The 23491-nt window shown below is 38.6% G+C and overlaps 19 non-coding genes across 19 annotated transcripts; all 19 read left to right on the forward strand.

Moving 5' to 3' along the window:
• The first annotated feature begins 306 nt into the window (after positions 1 to 306).
• TRNAR-ACG (transfer RNA arginine (anticodon ACG)) lies at positions 307 to 379 on the forward strand. Its single transcript has one exon. It is a non-coding gene; the product is annotated as a tRNA-Arg (tRNA).
• Positions 380 to 1555: 1176 nt separating this feature from the next.
• TRNAH-GUG (transfer RNA histidin (anticodon GUG)) lies at positions 1556 to 1627 on the forward strand. Its single transcript has one exon. It is a non-coding gene; the product is annotated as a tRNA-His (tRNA).
• Positions 1628 to 2139: 512 nt separating this feature from the next.
• Positions 2140 to 2211, forward strand: TRNAH-GUG (transfer RNA histidin (anticodon GUG)). The gene has a single exon. It is a non-coding gene; the product is annotated as a tRNA-His (tRNA).
• Positions 2212 to 3225: 1014 nt separating this feature from the next.
• TRNAR-ACG (transfer RNA arginine (anticodon ACG)) lies at positions 3226 to 3298 on the forward strand. Its single transcript has one exon. It is a non-coding gene; the product is annotated as a tRNA-Arg (tRNA).
• Positions 3299 to 3809: 511 nt separating this feature from the next.
• Positions 3810 to 3882, forward strand: TRNAR-ACG (transfer RNA arginine (anticodon ACG)). Its single transcript has one exon. It is a non-coding gene; the product is annotated as a tRNA-Arg (tRNA).
• Positions 3883 to 4977: 1095 nt separating this feature from the next.
• Positions 4978 to 5050, forward strand: TRNAR-ACG (transfer RNA arginine (anticodon ACG)). The gene has a single exon. It is a non-coding gene; the product is annotated as a tRNA-Arg (tRNA).
• A 1176-nt stretch (positions 5051 to 6226) lies between these two features.
• On the forward strand, positions 6227 to 6298 carry TRNAH-GUG (transfer RNA histidin (anticodon GUG)). The gene has a single exon. It is a non-coding gene; the product is annotated as a tRNA-His (tRNA).
• A 512-nt stretch (positions 6299 to 6810) lies between these two features.
• Positions 6811 to 6882, forward strand: TRNAH-GUG (transfer RNA histidin (anticodon GUG)). The gene has a single exon. It is a non-coding gene; the product is annotated as a tRNA-His (tRNA).
• A 1014-nt stretch (positions 6883 to 7896) lies between these two features.
• Positions 7897 to 7969, forward strand: TRNAR-ACG (transfer RNA arginine (anticodon ACG)). The gene has a single exon. It is a non-coding gene; the product is annotated as a tRNA-Arg (tRNA).
• Positions 7970 to 8480: 511 nt separating this feature from the next.
• On the forward strand, positions 8481 to 8553 carry TRNAR-ACG (transfer RNA arginine (anticodon ACG)). The gene has a single exon. It is a non-coding gene; the product is annotated as a tRNA-Arg (tRNA).
• A 1095-nt stretch (positions 8554 to 9648) lies between these two features.
• TRNAR-ACG (transfer RNA arginine (anticodon ACG)) lies at positions 9649 to 9721 on the forward strand. The gene has a single exon. It is a non-coding gene; the product is annotated as a tRNA-Arg (tRNA).
• A 1176-nt stretch (positions 9722 to 10897) lies between these two features.
• Positions 10898 to 10969, forward strand: TRNAH-GUG (transfer RNA histidin (anticodon GUG)). The gene has a single exon. It is a non-coding gene; the product is annotated as a tRNA-His (tRNA).
• A 512-nt stretch (positions 10970 to 11481) lies between these two features.
• TRNAH-GUG (transfer RNA histidin (anticodon GUG)) lies at positions 11482 to 11553 on the forward strand. Its single transcript has one exon. It is a non-coding gene; the product is annotated as a tRNA-His (tRNA).
• Positions 11554 to 13143: 1590 nt separating this feature from the next.
• TRNAR-ACG (transfer RNA arginine (anticodon ACG)) lies at positions 13144 to 13216 on the forward strand. The gene has a single exon. It is a non-coding gene; the product is annotated as a tRNA-Arg (tRNA).
• A 2827-nt stretch (positions 13217 to 16043) lies between these two features.
• On the forward strand, positions 16044 to 16116 carry TRNAR-ACG (transfer RNA arginine (anticodon ACG)). The gene has a single exon. It is a non-coding gene; the product is annotated as a tRNA-Arg (tRNA).
• A 501-nt stretch (positions 16117 to 16617) lies between these two features.
• Positions 16618 to 16690, forward strand: TRNAR-ACG (transfer RNA arginine (anticodon ACG)). The gene has a single exon. It is a non-coding gene; the product is annotated as a tRNA-Arg (tRNA).
• Positions 16691 to 19517: 2827 nt separating this feature from the next.
• On the forward strand, positions 19518 to 19590 carry TRNAR-ACG (transfer RNA arginine (anticodon ACG)). Its single transcript has one exon. It is a non-coding gene; the product is annotated as a tRNA-Arg (tRNA).
• Positions 19591 to 20091: 501 nt separating this feature from the next.
• Positions 20092 to 20164, forward strand: TRNAR-ACG (transfer RNA arginine (anticodon ACG)). The gene has a single exon. It is a non-coding gene; the product is annotated as a tRNA-Arg (tRNA).
• A 2827-nt stretch (positions 20165 to 22991) lies between these two features.
• On the forward strand, positions 22992 to 23064 carry TRNAR-ACG (transfer RNA arginine (anticodon ACG)). The gene has a single exon. It is a non-coding gene; the product is annotated as a tRNA-Arg (tRNA).
• Positions 23065 to 23491: the final 427 nt, after the last annotated feature.

Here is a 23491-nt window from a genome sequence, read left to right on the forward strand (position 1 = left end):
TTTCCATACTTTGAATCATTTCTTGATCATTTCTTTGTGAATCATTTTCTTGAAATCTGGAAAGCTGACATAAATTCCTGAATACAGGAAACTCAAATGAATGGACTCTGAGCAACTTCATCACAGGCTGAAAAGATCATTTTGCAGTCACAAAGAAAATTGTTTGTGAGATGTTTATGGGAAATAAGCCCTGCAGCAAGTGTACAGTCAACTCTCAGACTTTGATTCTGTATATACTTCAATAACCATCAAAGCTTGAAACAGGTTCAAAAACATGATGAACACTCCAAGTGGCATAAGACAGCTGGGCCAGTGGCGCAATGGATAACGAGTCTGATTACGGATCAGAAGATTGTAGGTTCGACTCCTACCTGGCTCGTTTAAGTTGCCGTGATCGTATAGTGGTTAGTACTCTGCGTTATGGCCGCAGCAACCCTGGTTCGAATCTGGGTCACGGCATTTTCATTTTATTTCTCACACATCCATTTCTTTACAATATTGAAGGTAAGGACAATTGAAGAAACTAAGCAGATTCTTTGAATGTGCTTGCACAATTTGTCTTTACTGCTTATTGTGAAGCTATCTTTCCATACTTTGAATCATTTCTTGATCATTTCTTTGTGAATCATTTTCTTGAAATCTGGAAAGCTGACATAAATTCCTGAATACAGGAAACTCAAATGAATGGACTCTGAGCAAGTTCATCACAGGCTGAAAAGATCATTTTGCAGTCACAAAGAAAATTGTTTGTGAGATGTTTATGGGAAATAAGCCCTGCAGCAAGTGTACAGTCAACTCTCAAAATTTGATTCTGTATATACTTCAATAACCATCAAAGCTTGAAACAGGTTCAAAAACATGATGAACACTCCAAGTTGCATAAGACAGGTGGGCCAGTGGCGCAACAGATAAAGCGTCTGACTACGGATCAGCAGATTGTAGGTTCGACTCCTACCTGGCTCGTTTAAGTTGCCGTGGTCGTATAGTGGTTAGTACTCTGCGTTGTGGCCGCAGCAACCCCGGTTCGAATCCAGGTCACTGCATTTTCATTTTATTTCTCACACATCCATTTCTTTACAATATTGAAGGTAAGGACAATTGAAGAAACTAAGCAGATTCTTTGAATGTGCTTGCACAATTTGTCTTTACTGCTTATTGTGAAGCTATCTTTCCATACTTTGAATAATTTCTTGATCATTTCTTTGTGAATCATTTTCTTGAAATCTGGAAAGCTGACATAAATTCCTGAATACAGGAAACTCAAATGATTTGACTCTGAGCAAGTTCATCACAGGCTGAAAAGATCATTTTGCAGTCACAAAGAAAATTGTTTGTGAGATGTTTATGGGAAATAAGCCCTGCAGCAAGTGTACAGTCAACTCTCAAAATTTGATTCTGTATATACTTGAATAATCATTAAAGCTTGAAACAGGTTCAAAAACATGATGAATACTCCAAGTGGCATAAGACAGCTGGGCCAGTGGCGCAATGGATAAAGCGTCTGACTACGGAGCAGCAGATTGTATGTTCGACTCCTACCTGGCTTGTTTAAGTTGCCGTGGTCGTATAGTGGTTAGTACTCTGCGTTGTGGCCGCAGCAACCCTGGTTCGAATCCGGGTCACGGCATTTTCATTTTATTTCTCACACATCCATTTCTTTACAATATTGAAGGTAAGGACAATTGAAGAAACTAAGCAGATTCTTTGAATGTGCTTGCACAATTTGTCTTTACTGCTTATTGTGAAGCTATCTTTCCATACTTTGAATCATTTCTTGATCATTTCTTTGTGAATCATTTTCTTGAAATCTGGAAAGCTGACATAAATTCCTGAATACAGGAAACTCAAATGAATGGACTCTGAGCAAGTTCATTACAGGCTGAAAAGATAATTTTGCAGTCACAAAAAAAATTGTTTGTGAGATGTTTATGGGAAATAAGCCCTGCAGCAAGTGTACAGTCAACTCTCAAAATTTTATTCTGTATATACTTCAATAACCATCAAAGCTTGAAACAGGTTCAAAAACATGATGAACACTCCAAGTAGCATAAGACAGCTGGGCCAGTGGCGTAATGGATAACGCATCTAACTACGGATCAGCAGATTGTAGGTTCAAATCCTTCTTGGCTCATTTAAGTTGCCGTGATCGTATAGTGGTTAGTACTCTGCGTTGTGGCCGCAGCAACCCCGGTTCGAATCCGGGTCACGGCATTTTAATTTTATTTCTCACACATCCATTTCTTTACAATATTGAAGGTAAGGACAATTGAAGAAACTAAGCAGATTCTTTGAATGTGCTTGCACAATTTGTCTTTACTGCTTATTGTGAAGCTATCTTTCCATACTTTGAATCATTTCTTGATCATTTCTTTGTGAATCATTTTCTTGAAATCTGGAAAGCTGACATAAATTCCTGAATACAGGAAACTCAAATGAATGGACTCTGAGCAAGTTCATCACAGGCTGAAAAGATCATTTTGCAGTCACAAATAAAATTGTTTGTGAGATGTTTATGGGAAATAAGCCCTGCAGCAAGTGTACAGTCAACTCTCAAAATTTGATTCTGTATATACTTGAAAAACCATCAAAGCTTGAAACAGGTTCAAAACATGATGAACACTCCAAGGGACATAAGACAGCTGGGCCAGTGGCGCAATGGATAAAGCATCTGACTACGGATCAGCAGATTGTAGGTTCGACTCCTACCTGGCTCGTTTAATTTGCCGTGATCGTATAGTGGTTAGTACTCTACGTTGTGGCCGCAGCAACCCAGGTTCGAATCCGGGTCACGGCATTTTCATTTTATTTCTCACACATCCATTTCTTTACAATATTGAAGGTAAGGACAATTGAAGAAACTAAGCAGATTCTTTGAATGTGCTTGCACAATTTGCCTTTACTGCTTATTGTGAAGCTATCTTTCCATACTTTGAATCATTTCTTGATCATTTCTTTGTGAATCATTTTCTTGAAATCTGGAAAGCTGACATAAATTCCTGAATACAGGAAACTCAAATGAATGGACTCTGAGCAACTTCATCACAGGCTGAAAAGATCATTTTGCAGTCACAAAGAAAATTGTTTGTGAGATGTTTATGGGAAATAAGCCCTGCAGCAAGTGTACAGTCAACTCTCAGACTTTGATTCTGTATATACTTCAATAACCATCAAAGCTTGAAACAGGTTCAAAAACATGATGAACACTCCAAGTGGCATAAGACAGCTGGGCCAGTGGCGCAATGGATAACGCGTCTGACTACGGATCAGAAGATTGTAGGTTCGACTCCTACCTGGCTCGTTTAAGTTGCTGTGATCGTATAGTGGTTAGTACTCTGCGTTGTGGCCGCAGCAACCCTGGTTCCAATCTGGGTCACGGCATTTTCATTTTATTTCTCACACATCCATTTCTTTACAATATTGAAGGTAAGGACAATTGAAGAAACTAAGCAGATTCTTTGAATGTGCTTGCACAATTTGTCTTTACTGCTTATTGTGAAGCTATCTTTCCATACTTTGAATCATTTCTTGATCATTTCTTTGTGAATCATTTTCTTGAAATCTGGAAAGCTGACATAAATTCCTGAATACAGGAAACTCAAATGAATGGACTCTGAGCAAGTTCATCACAGGCTGAAAAGATCATTTTGCAGTCACAAAGAAAATTGTTTGTGAGATGTTTATGGGAAATAAGCCCTGCAGCAAGTGTACAGTCAACTCTCAGACTTTGATTCTGTACATACTTCAATAACCATCAAAGCTTGAAACAGGTTCAAAAACATGATGAACACTCCAAAAGGCATAAGGCAGCTGGGCCAGTGGCGCAATGGATAACGCGTCTGACTACGGATCAGAAGATTGTAGGTTCGACTCCTACCTGGCTCGTTTAAGTTGCCGTGATCGTATAGAGGTTAGTACTCTGCGTTGTGGGCGCAGCAACCCCGGTTCAAATCCGGGTCATGGCATTTTCATTTTATTTCTCACACATCCATTTCTTTACAATATTGAAGTTAAGGACAATTGAAGAAACTAAGCAGATTCTTTGAATGTGCTTGCACAATTTGTCTTTACTGCTTATTGTGAAGCTATCTTTCCATACTTTGAATCATTTCTTGATCATTTCTTTGTAAATCATTTTCTTGAAATCTGGAAAGCTGACATAAATTCCTGAATACAGGAAACTCAAATGAATTGACTCTGAGCAAGTTCATCACAGGCTGAAAAGATCATTTTGCAGTCACAAAGAAAATTGTTTGTGAGATGTTTATGGGAAATAAGCCCTGCAGCAAGTGTACAGTCAACTCTCAAAATTTGATTCTGTATATACTTGAATAACCATCAAAGCTTGAAACAGGTTCAAAAACATGATGAACACTCCAAGTGGCATAAGACAGCTGGGCCAGTGGCGCAACAGATAAAGCGTCTGACTACGGATCAGCAGATTGTAGGTTCGACTCCTACCTGGCTCGTTTAAGTTGCCGTGGTCGTATAGTGGTTAGTACTCTGCGTTGTGGCCGCAGCAACCCCGGTTTGAAGCCGTGTCACTGCATTTTCATTTTATTTCTCACACATCCATTTCTTTACAATATTGAAGGTAAGGACAATTGAAGAAACTAAGCAGATTCTTTGAATGTGCTTGCACAATTTGTCTTTACTGCTTATTGTGAAGCTATCTTTCCATACTTTGAATCATTTCTTGATCATTTCTTTGTGAATCATTTTCTTGAAATCTGGAAAGCTGACATAAATTCCTGAATACAGGAAACTCAAATGAATGGACTCTGAGCAACTTCATCACAGGCTGAAAAGATCATTTTGCAGTCACAAAGAAAATTGTTTGTGAGATGTTTATGGGAAATAAGCCCTGCAGCAAGTGTACAGTCAACTCTCAGACTTTGATTCTGTATATACTTCAATAACCATCAAAGCTTGAAACAGGTTCAAAAACATGATGAACACTCCAAGTGGCATAAGACAGCTGGGCCAGTGGCGCAATGGATAACGAGTCTGATTACGGATCAGAAGATTGTAGGTTCGACTCCTACCTGGCTCGTTTAAGTTGCCGTGATCGTATAGTGGTTAGTACTCTGCGTTATGGCCGCAGCAACCCTGGTTCGAATCTGGATCACGGCATTTTCATTTTATTTCTCACACATCCATTTCTTTACAATATTGAAGGTAAGGACAATTGAAGAAACTAAGCAGATTCTTTGAATGTGCTTGCACAATTTGTCTTTACTGCTTATTGTGAAGCTATCTTTCCATACTTTGAATCATTTCTTGATCATTTCTTTGTGAATCATTTTCTTGAAATCTGGAAAGCTGACATAAATTCCTGAATACAGGAAACTCAAATGAATGGACTCTGAGCAAGTTCATCACAGGCTGAAAAGATCATTTTGCAGTCACAAAGAAAATTGTTTGTGAGATGTTTATGGGAAATAAGCCCTGCAGCAAGTGTACAGTCAACTCTCAAAATTTGATTCTGTATATACTTCAATAACCATCAAAGCTTGAAACAGGTTCAAAAACATGATGAACACTCCAAGTTGCATAAGACAGGTGGGCCAGTGGCGCAACAGATAAAGCGTCTGACTACGGATCAGCAGATTGTAGGTTCGACTCCTACCTGGCTCGTTTAAGTTGCCGTGGTCGTATAGTGGTTAGTACTCTGCGTTGTGGCCGCAGCAACCCCGGTTCGAATCCAGGTCACTGCATTTTCATTTTATTTCTCACACATCCATTTCTTTACAATATTGAAGGTAAGGACAATTGAAGAAACTAAGCAGATTCTTTGAATGTGCTTGCACAATTTGTCTTTACTGCTTATTGTGAAGCTATCTTTCCATACTTTGAATAATTTCTTGATCATTTCTTTGTGAATCATTTTCTTGAAATCTGGAAAGCTGACATAAATTCCTGAATACAGGAAACTCAAATGATTTGACTCTGAGCAAGTTCATCACAGGCTGAAAAGATCATTTTGCAGTCACAAAGAAAATTGTTTGTGAGATGTTTATGGGAAATAAGCCCTGCAGCAAGTGTACAGTCAACTCTCAAAATTTGATTCTGTATATACTTGAATAATCATTAAAGCTTGAAACAGGTTCAAAAACATGATGAATACTCCAAGTGGCATAAGACAGCTGGGCCAGTGGCGCAATGGATAAAGCGTCTGACTACGGATCAGCAGATTGTATGTTCGACTCCTACCTGGCTTGTTTAAGTTGCCGTGGTCGTATAGTGGTTAGTACTCTGCGTTGTGGCCGCAGCAACCCTGGTTCGAATCCGGGTCACGGCATTTTCATTTTATTTCTCACACATCCATTTCTTTACAATATTGAAGGTAAGGACAATTGAAGAAACTAAGCAGATTCTTTGAATGTGCTTGCACAATTTGTCTTTACTGCTTATTGTGAAGCTATCTTTCCATACTTTGAATCATTTCTTGATCATTTCTTTGTGAATCATTTTCTTGAAATCTGGAAAGCTGACATAAATTCCTGAATACAGGAAACTCAAATGAATGGACTCTGAGCAAGTTCATTACAGGCTGAAAAGATAATTTTGCAGTCACAAAAAAAATTGTTTGTGAGATGTTTATGGGAAATAAGCCCTGCAGCAAGTGTACAGTCAACTCTCAAAATTTTATTCTGTATATACTTCAATAACCATCAAAGCTTGAAACAGGTTCAAAAACATGATGAACACTCCAAGTAGCATAAGACAGCTGGGCCAGTGGCGTAATGGATAACGCATCTAACTACGGATCAGCAGATTGTAGGTTCAAATCCTTCTTGGCTCATTTAAGTTGCCGTGATCGTATAGTGGTTAGTACTCTGCGTTGTGGCCGCAGCAACCCCGGTTCGAATCCGGGTCACGGCATTTTAATTTTATTTCTCACACATCCATTTCTTTACAATATTGAAGGTAAGGACAATTGAAGAAACTAAGCAGATTCTTTGAATGTGCTTGCACAATTTGTCTTTACTGCTTATTGTGAAGCTATCTTTCCATACTTTGAATCATTTCTTGATCATTTCTTTGTGAATCATTTTCTTGAAATCTGGAAAGCTGACATAAATTCCTGAATACAGGAAACTCAAATGAATGGACTCTGAGCAAGTTCATCACAGGCTGAAAAGATCATTTTGCAGTCACAAATAAAATTGTTTGTGAGATGTTTATGGGAAATAAGCCCTGCAGCAAGTGTACAGTCAACTCTCAAAATTTGATTCTGTATATACTTGAAAAACCATCAAAGCTTGAAACAGGTTCAAAACATGATGAACACTCCAAGGGACATAAGACAGCTGGGCCAGTGGCGCAATGGATAAAGCATCTGACTACGGATCAGCAGATTGTAGGTTCGACTCCTACCTGGCTCGTTTAATTTGCCGTGATCGTATAGTGGTTAGTACTCTACGTTGTGGCCGCAGCAACCCAGGTTCGAATCTGGGTCACGGCATTTTCATTTTATTTCTCACACATCCATTTCTTTACAATATTGAAGGTAAGGACAATTGAAGAAACTAAGCAGATTCTTTGAATGTGCTTGCACAATTTGCCTTTACTGCTTATTGTGAAGCTATCTTTCCATACTTTGAATCATTTCTTGATCATTTCTTTGTGAATCATTTTCTTGAAATCTGGAAAGCTGACATAAATTCCTGAATACAGGAAACTCAAATGAATGGACTCTGAGCAACTTCATCACAGGCTGAAAAGATCATTTTGCAGTCACAAAGAAAATTGTTTGTGAGATGTTTATGGGAAATAAGCCCTGCAGCAAGTGTACAGTCAACTCTCAGACTTTGATTCTGTATATACTTCAATAACCATCAAAGCTTGAAACAGGTTCAAAAACATGATGAACACTCCAAGTGGCATAAGACAGCTGGGCCAGTGGCGCAATGGATAACGCGTCTGACTACGGATCAGAAGATTGTAGGTTCGACTCCTACCTGGCTCGTTTAAGTTGCTGTGATCGTATAGTGGTTAGTACTCTGCGTTGTGGCCGCAGCAACCCTGGTTCCAATCTGGGTCACGGCATTTTCATTTTATTTCTCACACATCCATTTCTTTACAATATTGAAGGTAAGGACAATTGAAGAAACTAAGCAGATTCTTTGAATGTGCTTGCACAATTTGTCTTTACTGCTTATTGTGAAGCTATCTTTCCATACTTTGAATCATTTCTTGATCATTTCTTTGTGAATCATTTTCTTGAAATCTGGAAAGCTGACATAAATTCCTGAATACAGGAAACTCAAATGAATGGACTCTGAGCAAGTTCATCACAGGCTGAAAAGATCATTTTGCAGTCACAAAGAAAATTGTTTGTGAGATGTTTATGGGAAATAAGCCCTGCAGCAAGTGTACAGTCAACTCTCAGACTTTGATTCTGTACATACTTCAATAACCATCAAAGCTTGAAACAGGTTCAAAAACATGATGAACACTCCAAAAGGCATAAGGCAGCTGGGCCAGTGGCGCAATGGATAACGCGTCTGACTACGGATCAGAAGATTGTAGGTTCGACTCCTACCTGGCTCGTTTAAGTTGCCGTGATCGTATAGAGGTTAGTACTCTGCGTTGTGGGCGCAGCAACCCCGGTTCAAATCCGGGTCATGGCATTTTCATTTTATTTCTCACACATCCATTTCTTTACAATATTGAAGTTAAGGACAATTGAAGAAACTAAGCAGATTCTTTGAATGTGCTTGCACAATTTGTCTTTACTGCTTATTGTGAAGCTATCTTTCCATACTTTGAATCATTTCTTGATCATTTCTTTGTAAATCATTTTCTTGAAATCTGGAAAGCTGACATAAATTCCTGAATACAGGAAACTCAAATGAATTGACTCTGAGCAAGTTCATCACAGGCTGAAAAGATCATTTTGCAGTCACAAAGAAAATTGTTTGTGAGATGTTTATGGGAAATAAGCCCTGCAGCAAGTGTACAGTCAACTCTCAAAATTTGATTCTGTATATACTTGAATAACCATCAAAGCTTGAAACAGGTTCAAAAACATGATGAACACTCCAAGTGGCATAAGACAGCTGGGCCAGTGGCGCAACAGATAAAGCGTCTGACTACGGATCAGCAGATTGTAGGTTCGACTCCTACCTGGCTCGTTTAAGTTGCCGTGGTCGTATAGTGGTTAGTACTCTGCGTTGTGGCCGCAGCAACCCCGGTTTGAAGCCGTGTCACTGCATTTTCATTTTATTTCTCACACATCCATTTCTTTACAATATTGAAGGTAAGGACAATTGAAGAAACTAAGCAGATTCTTTGAATGTGCTTGCACAATTTGTCTTTACTGCTTATTGTGAAGCTATCTTTCCATACTTTGAATCATTTCTTGATCATTTCTTTGTGAATCATTTTCTTGAAATCTGGAAAGCTGACATAAATTCCTGAATACAGGAAACTCAAATGAATGGACTCTGAGCAACTTCATCACAGGCTGAAAAGATCATTTTGCAGTCACAAAGAAAATTGTTTGTGAGATGTTTATGGGAAATAAGCCCTGCAGCAAGTGTACAGTCAACTCTCAGACTTTGATTCTGTATATACTTCAATAACCATCAAAGCTTGAAACAGGTTCAAAAACATGATGAACACTCCAAGTGGCATAAGACAGCTGGGCCAGTGGCGCAATGGATAACGAGTCTGATTACGGATCAGAAGATTGTAGGTTCGACTCCTACCTGGCTCGTTTAAGTTGCCGTGATCGTATAGTGGTTAGTACTCTGCGTTATGGCCGCAGCAACCCTGGTTCGAATCTGGGTCACGGCATTTTCATTTTATTTCTCACACATCCATTTCTTTACAATATTGAAGGTAAGGACAATTGAAGAAACTAAGCAGATTCTTTGAATGTGCTTGCACAATTTGTCTTTACTGCTTATTGTGAAGCTATCTTTCCATACTTTGAATCATTTCTTGATCATTTCTTTGTGAATCATTTTCTTGAAATCTGGAAAGCTGACATAAATTCCTGAATACAGGAAACTCAAATGAATGGACTCTGAGCAAGTTCATCACAGGCTGAAAAGATCATTTTGCAGTCACAAAGAAAATTGTTTGTGAGATGTTTATGGGAAATAAGCCCTGCAGCAAGTGTACAGTCAACTCTCAAAATTTGATTCTGTATATACTTCAATAACCATCAAAGCTTGAAACAGGTTCAAAAACATGATGAACACTCCAAGTTGCATAAGACAGGTGGGCCAGTGGCGCAACAGATAAAGCGTCTGACTACGGATCAGCAGATTGTAGGTTCGACTCCTACCTGGCTCGTTTAAGTTGCCGTGGTCGTATAGTGGTTAGTACTCTGCGTTGTGGCCGCAGCAACCCCGGTTCGAATCCAGGTCACTGCATTTTCATTTTATTTCTCACACATCCATTTCTTTACAATATTGAAGGTAAGGACAATTGAAGAAACTAAGCAGATTCTTTGAATGTGCTTGCACAATTTGTCTTTACTGCTTATTGTGAAGCTATCTTTCCATACTTTGAATAATTTCTTGATCATTTCTTTGTGAATCATTTTCTTGAAATCTGGAAAGCTGACATAAATTCCTGAATACAGGAAACTCAAATGATTTGACTCTGAGCAAGTTCATCACAGGCTGAAAAGATCATTTTGCAGTCACAAAGAAAATTGTTTGTGAGATGTTTATGGGAAATAAGCCCTGCAGCAAGTGTACAGTCAACTCTCAAAATTTGATTCTGTATATACTTGAATAACCATTAAAGCTTGAAACAGGTTCAAAAACATGATGAATACTCCAAGTGGCATAAGACAGCTGGGCCAGTGGCGCAATGGATAAAGCGTCTGACTACGGATCAGCAGATTGTATGTTCGACTCCTACCTGGCTTGTTTAAGTTGCCGTGGTCGTATAGTGGTTAGTACTCTGCGTTGTGGCCGCAGCAACCCTGGTTCGAATCCGGGTCACGGCATTTTCATTTTATTTCTCACACATCCATTTCTTTACAATATTGAAGGTAAGGACAATTGAAGAAACTAAGCAGATTCTTTGAATGTGCTTGCACAATTTGTCTTTACTGCTTATTGTGAAGCTATCTTTCCATACTTTGAATCATTTCTTGATCATTTCTTTGTGAATCATTTTCTTGAAATCTGGAAAGCTGACATAAATTCCTGAATACAGGAAACTCAAATGAATGGACTCTGAGCAAGTTCATTACAGGCTGAAAAGATAATTTTGCAGTCACAAAAAAAATTGTTTGTGAGATGTTTATGGGAAATAAGCCCTGCAGCAAGTGTACAGTCAACTCTCAAAATTTTATTCTGTATATACTTCAATAACCATCAAAGCTTGAAACAGGTTCAAAAACATGATGAACACTCCAAGTAGCATAAGACAGCTGGGCCAGTGGCGTAATGGATAACGCATCTAACTACGGATCAGCAGATTGTAGGTTCAAATCCTTCTTGGCTCATTTAAGTTGCCGTGATCGTATAGTGGTTAGTACTCTGCGTTGTGGCCGCAGCAACCCCGGTTCGAATCCGGGTCATGGCATTTTCATTTTATTTCTCACACATCCATTTCTTTACAATATTTAAGGTAAGGACAATTGAAGAAACTAAGCAGATTCTTTGAATGTGCTTGCACAATTTGTCTTTACTGCTTATTGTGAAGCTATCTTTCCATACTTTGAATCATTTCTTGATCATTTCTTTGTGAATCATTTTCTTGAAATCTGGAAAGCTGACATAAATTCCTGAATACAGGAAACTCAAATGAATGGACTTTGAGCAAGTTCATCACAGGCTGAAAAGATCATTTTGCAGTCACAAAGAAAATTGTTTGTGAGATGTTTATGGGAAATAAGCCCTGCAGCAAGTGTACAGTCAACTCTGAAAATTTGATTCTGTATATACTTCAATAACCATCAAAGCTTGAAACAGGTTCAAAAACATGATGAACACTCCAAAGTGGCATAAGACAGCTGGGCTAGAGGCGCAATGGATAACACGCCTGACTACGGATCAGCAGATTGTAGGTTCGACTCCTACCTTGCTCGTTTAAGTTGCCGTGGTCGTATAGTGGTTAGTACTCTGCGTTGTGGCCGCAGCAACCCCGGTTCGAATCCAGGTCACTGCTTTTTTATTTTATTTCTCACACATCCATTTCTTTACAATATTGAAGGTAAGGACAATTGAAGAAACTAAGCAGATTCTTTGAATGTGCTTGCACAATTTGTCTTTACTGCTTATTGTGAAGCTATCTTTCCATACTTTGAATAATTTCTTGATCATTTCTTTGTGAATCATTTTCTAGAAATCTGGAAAGCTGACATAAATTCATGAATACAGGAAACTCAAATGAATTGACTCTGAGCAAGTTCATCAGAGGCTGAAAAGATCATTTTACAGTCACAAAGAAAATTGTTTGTGAGATGTTTATGGGAAATAAGCCCTGCAGCAAGTGTACAGTCAACTCTCAAAATTTGATTCTGTATATACTTGAATAACCATCAAAGCTTGAAACAGGTTCAAAAACATGATGAACACTCCAAGTGGCATAAGACAGCTGGGCCAGTGGCACATTGGATAACGCGTCTGACTACGGATCAGCAGATTATAGGTTCGACTCCTACCTGGCTTGTTTAAGTTGCCGTGATCGTATAGTGGTTAGTACTCTGCGTTGTTGCCGCAGCAACACCGGTTCGAATCCGGGTCACAGCATTTTCATTTTATTACTCACACATCCATTTCTTTACAATATTGAAGGTAAGGACAATTGAAGAAACTAAGCAGATTCTTTGAATGTGCTTGCACAATTTGTCTTTACTGCTTATTGTGAAGCTATCTTTCCATACTTTGAATCATTTCTTTGTGAATCATTTTCTTGAAATCTGGAAAGCTGACATAAATTCCTGAATACAGGAAACTCAAATGAATGGACTCTGAGCAAGTTCATCACAGGCTGAAAAGATCATTTTGCAGTCACAAAAAGAATTGTTTGTGAGATGTTTATGGGAAATAAGCCCTGCAGCAAGTGTACAGTCAACTCTCAAAATTTGATTCTGTATATACTTCAATAACCATCAAAGCTTGAAACAGGTTCAAAAACATGATGAACACTCCAAAGTGGCATAAGACAGCTGGGCCAGTGGCGCAATGGATAACGCATCTGACTACGGATCAGAAGATTGTAGGTTCGACTCCTACCTGGCTTGTTTAAGTTGCCGTGATCGTATAGTGGTTAGTACTCTGCGTTGTGGCCGCAGCAACCCTGGTTCGAAGCCGTGTAACGGCATTTTCATTTAATTTCTCACACATCCATTTCTTCACAATATTGAAGGTAAGGACAATTGAAGAAACTAAGCAGATTCTTTGAATGTGCTTGCACAATTTGTATTTACTGCTTATTGTGAAGCTATCTTTCCATACTTTGAATCATTTCTTTGTGAATCATTTTCTTGAAATCTGGAAAGCTGACATAAATTCCTGAATACAGGAAACTCAAATGAATGGACTCTGAGCAAGTTCATCACAGGCTGAAAAGATCATTTTGCAGTCACAAAAAGAATTGTTTGTGAGATGTTTATGGGAAATAAGCCCTGCAGCAAGTGTACAGTCAACTCTCAAAATTTGATTCTGTATATACTTGAATAACCATCAAAGCTTGAAACAGGTTCAAAAACATGATGAACACTCCAAGTGTCATAAGATAGCTGGGCCAGTGGCGCATTGGATAACGCGTCTGACTACGGATCAGCAGATTGTAGGTTCGACTCCTACCTGGCTCGTTTAAGTTGCCGTGATCGTATAGTGGTTAGTACTCTGCGTTGTGGCCGCAGCAACCCAGGTTTAAATCCGGGTCACGGAATTTTCATTTTATTTCTCACACATCCATTTCTTTACAATATTGAAGGTAAGGACAATTGAAGAAACTAAGCAGATTCTTTGAATGTGCTTGCACAATTTGTCTTTACTGCTTATTGTGAAGCTATCTTTCCATACTTTGAATCATTTCTTGATCATTTCTTTGTGAATCATTTTCTTGAAATCTGGAAAGCTGACATAAATTCCTGAATACAGGAATCTCAAATGAATGGACTCTGAGCAAGTTCATCACAGGCTGAAAATATAATTTTGCAGTCACAAAGAAAATTGTTTGTGAGATCTTTATGGGAAATAAGCCCTGCAGCAAGTGTACAATCAACTCTGAAAATTTGATTCTGTATATACTTCAATAACCATCAAAGCTTGAAACAGGTTCAAAAACATGATGAACACTCCAAGTAGCATAAGACAGCTGGGCCAGTGGCGTAATGGATAACGCGTCTGACTACGGATTAGCAGATTGTAGGTTCGACTCCTACCTGGCTCATTTAAGTTGCCGTGATGGTATAGTGGTTAGCACTCTGCGTTGTGGCCGCAGCAACCCAGGTTCAAATCCGGGTGACGGCATTTTCATTTTATTTCTCACACATCCATTTCTTTACAATATTGAAGGTAAGGACAATTGAAGAAACTAAGCAGATTATTTGAATGTGCTTGCACAATTTGTCTTTACTGCTTATTGTGAAGCTATCTTTCCATACTTTGAATCATTTCTTGATCATTTCTTTGTGAATCATTTTCTTGAAATCTGGAAAGCTGACATAAATTCCTGAATACAGGAAACTCAAATGAATGGACTTTGAGCAAGTTCATCACAGGCTGAAAAGATCATTTTGCAGTCACAAAGAAAATTGTTTGTGAGATGTTTATGGGAAATAAGCCCTGCAGCAAGTGTACAGTCAACTCTGAAAATTTGATTCTGTATATACTTCAATAACCATCAAAGCTTGAAACAGGTTAAAAAACATGATGAACACTCCAAAGTGGCATAAGACAGTTGGGCTAGTGGCGCAATGGATAACGCGCCTGACTACGGATCAGAATGATTGTAGGTTCGACTCCTACCTGGCTCATTTAAGTTGCCGTGATCGTATAGTGGTTAGTACTCTGTGTTGTGGCCGCAGCAACCCCGGTTTGAATCCGGGTGACGGCTTTTTCATTTTATTTCTCACACATCCATTTCTTTACAATATTGAAGGTAAGGACAATTGAAGAAACTAAGCAGATTATTTGAATGTGCTTGCACAATTTGTCTTTACTGCTTATTGTGAAGCTATCTTTCCATACTTTGAATCATTTCTTGATCATTTCTTTGTGAATCATTTTCTTGAAATCTGGAAAGCTGACATAAATTCCTGAATACAGGAAACTCAAATGAATTGACTCTGAGCAAGTTCATCACAAGCTAAAAAGATCATTTTGCAGTCACAAAGAAAATTGTTTGTGAGATGTTTATGGGAAATAAGCCCTGCAGCAAGTGTACAGCCAACTCTCAAAATTTGATTCTGTATATACTTGAATAACCATCAAAGCTTGAAACAGGTTCAAAAACATGATGAACACTTCAAGTGGCATAAGACAGCAGGGCCAGTGGCGCAACAGATAAAGCGTCTGACTACGGATCAGCAGATTGTAGGTTCGACTCCTACCTGGCTCGTTTAAATTGCCGTGATCGTATAGTGGTTAGTACTCTGCGTTGTGGCCGCAGTAACCCTGGTTCGAAGCCGTGTCACGGCATTTTCATTTTATTTCTCACACATCCATTTCTTTACAATATTGAAGGTAAGGACAATTGAAGAAACTAAGCAGATTCTTTGAATGTGCTTGCACAATTTGTCTTTACTGCTTATTGTGAAGATTTCTTTCCATACTTTGAATCATTTCTTTGTGAATCATTTTCTTGAAATCTGGAAAGCTGACATAAATTCCTGAATACAGGAAACTCAAATGAATTGACTCTGAGCAAGTTCATCAGAGGCTGAAAAGATCATTTTACAGTCACAAAGAAAATTGTTTGTGAGATGTTTATGGGAAATAAGCCCTGCAGCAAGTGTACAGTCAACTCTCAAAATTTGATTCTGTATATACTTGAATAACCATCAAAGCTTGAAACAGGTTCAAAAACATGATGAACACTCCAAGTGGCATAAGACAGCTGGGCCAGTGGCGCATTGGATAACGCGTCTGACTACGGATCAGAAGATTGTAGGTTCGACTCCTACCTGGCTCGTTTAAGTTGACGTGATCGTATAGTGGTTAGTACTCTGCGTTGTGGCCGCAGCAACCCTGGTTCGAAGCCGTGTCACAGCATTTTCATTTAATTACTCACACATCCATTTCTTTACAATATTGAAGGTAAGGACAATTGAAGAAACTAAGCAGATTCTTTGAATGTGCTTGCACAATTTGTCTTTACTGCTTATTGTGAAGCTATCTTTCCATACTTTGAATCATTTCTTTGTGAATCATTTTCTTGAAATCTGGAAAGCTGACATAAATTCCTGAATACAGGAAACTCAAATTAATGGACTCTGAGCAAGTTCATCACAGGCTGAAAAGATCATTTTGCAGTCACAAAAAGAATTGTTTGTGAGATGTTTATGGGAAATAAGCCCTGCAGCAAGTGTACAGTCAACTCTCAAAATTTGATTCTGTATATACTTCAATAACCACCAAAGCTTGAAACAGGTTCAAAAACATGATGAACACTCCAAAGTGGCATAAGACAGCTGGGCCAGTGGCGCAATGGATAACGCATCTGACTACGGATCAGAAGATTGTAGGTTCGACTCCTACCTGGCTTGTTTAAGTTGCCGTGATCGTATAGTGGTTAGTACTCTGCGTTGTGGCCGCAGCAACCCTGGTTCGAAGCCGTGTAACGGCATTTTCATTTAATTTCTCACACATCCATTTCTTCACAATATTGAAGGTAAGGACAATTGAAGAAACTAAGCAGATTCTTTGAATGTGCTTGCACAATTTGTATTTACTGCTTATTGTGAAGCTATCTTTCCATACTTTGAATCATTTCTTTGTGAATCATTTTCTTGAAATCTGGAAAGCTGACATAAATTCCTGAATACAGGAAACTCAAATGAATGGACTCTGAGCAAGTTCATCACAGGCTGAAAAGATCATTTTGCAGTCAAAAAAAGAATTGTTTGTGAGATGTTTATGGGAAATAAGCCCTGCAGCAAGTGTACAGTCAACTCTCAAAATTTGATTCTGTATATACTTGAATAACCATCAAAGCTTGAAACAGGTTCAAAAACATGATGAACACTCCAAGTGTCATAAGATAGCTGGGCCAGTGGCGCATTGGATAACGCGTCTGACTACGGATCAGCAGATTGTAGGTTCGACTCCTACCTAGCTCGTTTAAGTTGCCATGATCGTATAGTGGTTAGTACTCTGTGTTGTGGCCGCAGCAACCCAGGTTCAAATCCGGGTCACGGAATTTTCATTTTATTTCTCACACATCCATTTCTTTACAATATTGAAGGTAAGGACAATTGAAGAAACTAAGCAGATTCTTTGAATGTGCTTGCACAATTTGTATTTACTGCTTATTGTGAAGCTATCTTTCCATACTTTGAATCATTTCTTGATCATTTCTTTGTGAATCATTTTCTTGAAATCTGGAAAGCTGACATAAATTCCTGAATACAGGAATCTCAAATGAATGGACTCTGAGCAAGTTCATCACAGGCTGAAAATATAATTTTGCAGTCACAAAGAAAATTGTTTGTGAGATCTTTATGGGAAATAAGCCCTGCAGCAAGTGTACAATCAACTCTGAAAATTTGATTCTGTATATACTTCAATAACCATCAAAGCTTGAAACAGGTTCAAAAACATGATGAACACTCCAAGTAGCATAAGACAGCTGGGCCAGTGGCGTAATGGATAACGCGTCTGACTACGGATTAGCAGATTGTAGGTTCGACTCCTACCTGGCTCATTTAAGTTGCCGTGATGGTATAGTGGTTAGTACTCTGCGTTGTGGCTGCAGCAACCCAGGTTCAAATCCGGGTGACGGCATTTTCATTTTATTTCTCACACATCCATTTCTTTACAATATTGAAGGTAAGGACAATTGAAGAAACTAAGCAGATTATTTGAATGTGCTTGCACAATTTGTCTTTACTGCTTATTGTGAAGCTATCTTTCCATACTTTGAATCATTTCTTGATCATTTCTTTGTGAATCATTTTCTTGAAATCTGGAAAGCTGACATAAATTCCTGAATACAGGAAACTCAAATGAATGGACTTTGAGCAAGTTCATCACAGGCTGAAAAGATCATTTTGCAGTCACAAAGAAAATTGTTTGTGAGATGTTTATGGGAAATAAGCCCTGCAGCAAGTGTACAGTCAACTCTGAAAATTTGATTCTGTATATACTTCAATAACCATCAAAGCTTGAAACAGGTTAAAAAACATGATGAACACTCCAAAGTGGCATAAGACAGTTGGGCTAGTGGCGCAATGGATAACGCGCCTGACTACGGATCAGAATGATTGTAGGTTCGACTCCCACCTGGCTCATTTAAGTTGCCGTGATCGTATAGTGGTTAGTACTCTGTGTTGTGGCCGCAGCAACCCCGGTTTGAATCCGGGTGACGGCATTTTCATTTTATTTCTCACACATCCATTTCTTTACAATATTGAAGGTAAGGACAATTGAAGAAACTAAGCAGATTATTTGAATGTGCTTGCACAATTTGTCTTTACTGCTTATTGTGAAGCTATCTTTCCATACTTTGAATCATTTCTTGATCATTTCTTTGTGAATCATTTTCTTGAAATCTGGAAAGCTGACATAAATTCCTGAATACAGGAAACTCAAATGAATTGACTCTGAGCAAGTTCATCACAAGCTAAAAAGATCATTTTGCAGTCACAAAGAAAATTGTTTGTGAGATGTTTATGGGAAATAAGCCCTGCAGCAAGTGTACAGCCAACTCTCAAAATTTGATTCTGTATATACTTGAATAACCATCAAAGCTTGAAACAGGTTCAAAAACATGATGAACACTTCAAGTGGCATAAGACAGCAGGGCCAGTGGCGCAACAGATAAAGCGTCTGACTACGGATCAGCAGATTGTAGGTTCGACTCCTACCTGGCTCGTTTAAGTTGCCGTGATCGTATAGTGGTTAGTACTCTGCGTTGTGGCCGCAGTAACCCTGGTTCGAAGCCGTGTCACGGCATTTTCATTTTATTTCTCACACATCCATTTCTTTACAATATTGAAGGTAAGGACAATTGAAGAAACTAAGCAGATTCTTTGAATGTGCTTGCACAATTTGTCTTTACTGCTTATTGTGAAGATTTCTTTCCATACTTTGAATCATTTCTTTGTGAATCATTTTCTTGAAATCTGGAAAGCTGACATAAATTCCTGAATACAGGAAACTCAAATGAATTGACTCTGAGCAAGTTCATCAGAGGCTGAAAAGATCATTTTACAGTCACAAAGAAAATTGTTTGTGAGATGTTTATGGGAAATAAGCCCTGCAGCAAGTGTACAGTCAACTCTCAAAATTTGATTCTGTATATACTTGAATAACCATCAAAGCTTGAAACAGGTTCAAAAACATGATGAACACTCCAAGTGGCATAAGACAGCTGGGCCAGTGGCGCATTGGATAACGCGTCTGACTACGGATCAGAAGATTGTAGGTTCGACTCCTACCTGGCTCGTTTAAGTTGACGTGATCGTATAGTGGTTAGTACTCTGCGTTGTGGCCGCAGCAACCCTGGTTCGAAGCCGTGTCACAGCATTTTCATTTAATTACTCACACATCCATTTCTTTACAATATTGAAGGTAAGGACAATTGAAGAAACTAAGCAGATTCTTTGAATGTGCTTGCACAATTTGTCTTTACTGCTTATTGTGAAGCTATCTTTCCATACTTTGAATCATTTCTTTGTGAATCATTTTCTTGAAATCTGGAAAGCTGACATAAATTCCTGAATACAGGAAACTCAAATTAATGGACTCTGAGCAAGTTCATCACAGGCTGAAAAGATCATTTTGCAGTCACAAAAAGAATTGTTTGTGAGATGTTTATGGGAAATAAGCCCTGCAGCAAGTGTACAGTCAACTCTCAAAATTTGATTCTGTATATACTTCAATAACCATCAAAGCTTGAAACAGGTTCAAAAACATGATGAACACTCCAAAGTGGCATAAGACAGCTGGGCCAGTGGCGCAATGGATAACGCATCTGACTACGGATCAGAAGATTGTAGGTTCGACTCCTACCTGGCTTGTTTAAGTTGCCGTGATCGTATAGTGGTTAGTACTCTGCGTTGTGGCCGCAGCAACCCTGGTTCGAAGCCGTGTAACGGCATTTTCATTTAATTTCTCACACATCCATTTCTTCACAATATTGAAGGTAAGGACAATTGAAGAAACTAAGCAGATTCTTTGAATGTGCTTGCACAATTTGTATTTACTGCTTATTGTGAAGCTATCTTTCCATACTTTGAATCATTTCTTTGTAAATCATTTTCTTGAAATCTGGAAAGCTGACATAAATTCCTGAATACAGGAAACTCAAATGAATGGACTCTGAGCAAGTTCATCACAGGCTGAAAAGATCATTTTGCAGTCACAAAAAGAATTGTTTGTGAGATGTTTATGGGAAATAAGCCCTGCAGCAAGTGTACAGTCAACTCTCAAAATTTGATTCTGTATATACTTGAATAACCATCAAAGCTTGAAACAGGTTCAAAAACATGATGAACACTCCAAGTGTCATAAGATAGCTGGGCCAGTGGCGCATTGGATAACGCGTCTGACTACGGATCAGCAGATTGTAGGTTCGACTCCTACCTAGCTCGTTTAAGTTGCCGTGATCGTATAGTGGTTAGTACTCTGTGTTGTGGCCGCAGCAACCCAGGTTCAAATCCGGGTCACGGAATTTTCATTTTATTTCTCACACATCCATTTCTTTACAATATTGAAGGTAAGGACAATTGAAGAAACTAAGCAGATTCTTTGAATGTGCTTGCACAATTTGTATTTACTGCTTATTGTGAAGCTATCTTTCCATACTTTGAATCATTTCTTGATCATTTCTTTGTGAATCATTTTCTTGAAATCTGGAAAGCTGACATAAATTCCTGAATACAGGAATCTCAAATGAATGGACTCTGAGCAAGTTCATCACAGGCTGAAAATATAATTTTGCAGTCACAAAGAAAATTGTTTGTGAGATCTTTATGGGAAATAAGCCCTGCAGCAAGTGTACAATCAACTCTGAAAATTTGATTCTGTATATACTTCAATAACCATCAAAGCTTGAAACAGGTTCAAAAACATGATGAACACTCCAAGTAGCATAAGACAGCTGGGCCAGTGGCGTAATGGATAACGCGTCTGACTACGGATTAGCAGATTGTAGGTTCGACTCCTACCTGGCTCATTTAAGTTGCCGTGATGGTATAGTGGTTAGTACTCTGCGTTGTGGCTGCAGCAACCCAGGTTCAAATCCGGGTGACGGCATTTTCATTTTATTTCTCACACATCCATTTCTTTACAATATTGAAGGTAAGGACAATTGAAGAAACTAAGCAGATTATTTGAATGTGCTTGCACAATTTGTCTTTACTGCTTATTGTGAAGCTATCTTTCCATACTTTGAATCATTTCTTGATCATTTCTTTGTGAATCATTTTCTTGAAATCTGGAAAGCTGACATAAATTCCTGAATACAGGAAACTCAAATGAATGGACTTTGAGCAAGTTCATCACAGGCTGAAAAGATCATTTTGCAGTCACAAAGAAAATTGTTTGTGAGATGTTTATGGGAAATAAGCCCTGCAGCAAGTGTACAGTCAACTCTGAAAATTTGATTCTGTATATACTTCAATAACCATCAAAGCTTGAAACAGGTTAAAAAACATGATGAACACTCCAAAGTGGCATAAGACAGTTGGGCTAGTGGCGCAATGGATAACGCGCCTGACTACGGATCAGAATGATTGTAGGTTCGACTCCCACCTGGCTCATTTAAGTTGCCGTGATCGTATAGTGGTTAGTACTCTGTGTTGTGGCCGCAGCAACCCCGGTTTGAATCCGGGTGACGGCATTTTCATTTTATTTCTCACACATCCATTTCTTTACAATATTGAAGGTAAGGACAATTGAAGAAACTAAGCAGATTATTTGAATGTGCTTGCACAATTTGTCTTTACTGCTTATTGTGAAGCTATCTTTCCATACTTTGAATCATTTCTTGATCATTTCTTTGTGAATCATTTTCTTGAAATCTGGAAAGCTGACATAAATTCCTGAATACAGGAAACTCAAATGAATTGACTCTGAGCAAGTTCATCACAAGCTAAAAAGATCATTTTGCAGTCACAAAGAAAATTGTTTGTGAGATGTTTATGGGAAATAAGCCCTGCAGCAAGTGTACAGCCAACTCTCAAAATTTGATTCTGTATATACTTGAATAACCATCAAAGCTTGAAACAGGTTCAAAAACATGATGAACACTTCAAGTGGCATAAGACAGCAGGGCCAGTGGCGCAACAGATAAAGCGTCTGACTACGGATCAGCAGATTGTAGGTTCGACTCCTACCTGGCTCGTTTAAGTTGCCGTGATCGTATAGTGGTTAGTACTCTGCGTTGTGGCCGCAGTAACCCTGGTTCGAAGCCGTGTCACGGCATTTTCATTTTATTTCTCACACATCCATTTCTTTACAATATTGAAGGTAAGGACAATTGAAGAAACTAAGCAGATTCTTTGAATGTGCTTGCACAATTTGTCTTTACTGCTTATTGTGAAGATTTCTTTCCATACTTTGAATCATTTCTTTGTGAATCATTTTCTTGAAATCTGGAAAGCTGACATAAATTCCTGAATACAGGAAACTCAAATGAATTGACTCTGAGCAAGTTCATCAGAGGCTGAAAAGATCATTTTACAGTCACAAAGAAAATTGTTTGTGAGATGTTTATGGGAAATAAGCCCTGCAGCAAGTGTACAGTCAACTCTCAAAATTTGATTCTGTATATACTTGAATAACCATCAAAGCTTGAAACAGGTTCAAAAACATGATGAACACTCCAAGTGGCATAAGACAGCTGGGCCAGTGGCGCATTGGATAACGCGTCTGACTACGGATCAGAAGATTGTAGGTTCGACTCCTACCTGGCTCGTTTAAGTTGACGTGATCGTATAGTGGTTAGTACTCTGCGTTGTGGCCGCAGCAACCCTGGTTCGAAGCCGTGTCACAGCATTTTCATTTAATTACTCACACATCCATTTCTTTACAATATTGAAGGTAAGGACAATTGAAGAAACTAAGCAGATTCTTTGAATGTGCTTGCACAATTTGTCTTTACTGCTTATTGTGAAGCTATCTTTCCATACTTTGAATCATTTCTTTGTGAATCATTTTCTTGAAATCTGGAAAGCTGACATAAATTCCTGAATACAGGAAACTCAAATTAATGGACTCTGAGCAAGTTCATCACAGGCTGAAAAGATCATTTTGCAGTCACAAAAAGAATTGTTTGTGAGATGTTTATGGGAAATAAGCCCTGCAGCAAGTGTACAGTCAACTCTCAAAATTTGATTCTGTAT

Source organism: Pseudophryne corroboree, chromosome 6 (genome assembly GCF_028390025.1).
Source record: "Pseudophryne corroboree isolate aPseCor3 chromosome 6, aPseCor3.hap2, whole genome shotgun sequence".
NCBI lineage: Eukaryota > Metazoa > Chordata > Amphibia > Anura > Myobatrachidae > Pseudophryne > Pseudophryne corroboree.